Raw genomic sequence first — 2,534 nt, forward strand, 5'->3', positions numbered from 1 at the left:
CATCATCATCATCATCATCCCCATCATCATCATCATCATCATCATCATCATCATCATCATCATCATCATCAACTTCTTCATCATCATCATCATCATCATCCCCATCATCATCATCATCATCATCCCCATCATCATCATCATCTTCTTCTTCATTACCATCACCGCCACTGGTCAGCGAATTATGAGGTTACGTGATGAATACGTTGTTTGTCCCGGCAAGCCCTTTGGAGACAATTTGACGTCATTTTCATCATAAACATCATCATCATCGTCGTCCTCGTTATCGTCATCATAATCGTCGTCGTCTTCGTCATCCTCAATGACGCTTTTGTATTGTCTGATTCAATTGGTTCATTGAAGGCATCTCCAATCAAACAACAACAACAACAACGACAACAACAACGACAACAACAACAGCAACAACAACAGCAACATAGACTGTTTATATGTACTGTGTATGTATGTATGTGTTTGTATGTTTGTGTGCATGTGAGTATGTATGTATATGTATGTATTTTTGTGTGTAGGTGAGTATGTGTGTATGTATCTTTTTATGTTTGTGAATACGTGTGTATGTATGTTTTTATGTTTGCGAGTATGTATGTTTGTGAGTATGTGTGTAGGTATGTATGTATATTTATGTATGTTTGTGAGTATGTGTGTATGTGTAGGGTTTAATTAAAAGAAAGATGTTTACCTGTCGCACAGTTATATGTTTACATTAGCCTCGTTGCGACTTTTATTTGTATGTGTGTGCATGTACGTGTGAATGTTGGTTTGTTTGTATGTGTGTGTGTGTGTGTGTGTGAGTGTGTGTGTGTGTGTGTAAGCTCCGTGTGATATATAAGACTTGTAAGTCTGCTTTCATGTTTGGCTTAGTACCTTACAACCATGGGAGAGAATTACTTAATTGAGAAGAAACAACAACAACAGCCGCAACAACAACAACAATATCAACAACATCAACAACATTAACAACAACATCAACAACAACATTAACAACAACAACATCATCAACAGCAACAACAACAATATCATCAACAACAACAACAATATCAACAACAACAGCAACAACATTAACAACAACATTAACAACAATATCAACAACAACAACAATCTTAATGATTATTGTTAGGCTTCCTACAATTGCCAAATAAGTCTGAATAACGAGTTCATTAGTGTCGATGGCAAGATTATTAATGTAATTAATTTATTGTAACTGTTGTGTATGTATGTATGTTTGTTTGTATGTATGTATGTATGTATGTATGTATGTATGTATGTATGTATGTATGTATGTATGTATGTATGTATGTATGTATGTATGTATGTATGTATGTATGTATGTATGTATGTATGTATGTATGTATGTATGTATGTATGTATGTATGTATGTATGTATGTATGTATGTATGTATGTATGTATGTATGTATGTATGTATGTATGTATGTATGTATGTATGTATGTATGTATGTATGTATGTATGTATGTATGTATGTATGTATGTATGTATGTATGTATGTATGTATGTATGTATGTATGTATGTATGTATGTATGTATGTATGTATGTATGTATGTATGTATGTATGTATGTATGTATGTATGTATGTATGTATGTATGTGTGTGTATGTTTGTATGTATGTGTGTATGTATGTATGTATAAATTGACATTAAAATCTCTATCTTATCTGGTTGTTAATATATTCTCTCACACCCGCTGTTCAAATCCTTGCTTACAAAAGTCACACACCCATAAACACACTCACATACACACTCACACACACTCACACACACAGACGCACATTTCTATTCACATAAATAAACATGAAATACCTTCGAATACATACATGCATACATATATACAGAAACTTATATGGTAGAAACATGCATGCATAAGCCATCAAAGCATATAAAAACATACCTAAACATATACAAAGATAGATAAACATACAAACCAACATGCGAACATACAAATATTATAGTCGAACAATACAAATAAACAGTTTTTATATCTGTATAAACATTTGATACATTTTCAAAGAAATGTGTGTTCGTTCATTCTTTGTATAGATGAATGAATGAATGAATGAATGGATGAATGGACGAATGAACGAATGAATGAATGAACGAACGAATGAATGAATGAATGAATGAATGAATGAATGAATGAATGAATGAATGAATGAATGAATGAATGAATGAATGAAAGATTTAACAAAAAACCAAATATGTTTTTGTAAAATTGGGGATACTAAGCTGTTTGTCTCTGTGTGTATGTGTGTGTGTGTGTGTGTACGTGTGTGTGTGTGTACGTGTGTGCGTGTGCATGTGTGTATGTATCTTGGTATGGTCGAATAGCATTCACGCATATGCTTTATTACATTAAACGCCTTTTATCTCATCCGAGTCAATTAAATAAATGTTCTGGCTTGTTTATGCGTTAGGTCATTTCATTTTTTCTTACGTTCGTTCGTCGTTCGTTCGTTCGTTCGTTCGTTCGTTCGTTCGTTCGCTCGTTTGTTCATTCCAAC

Source organism: Helobdella robusta (genome assembly GCF_000326865.2).
Source record: "Helobdella robusta unplaced genomic scaffold HELROscaffold_76, whole genome shotgun sequence".
Lineage (NCBI taxonomy): Eukaryota > Metazoa > Annelida > Clitellata > Rhynchobdellida > Glossiphoniidae > Helobdella > Helobdella robusta.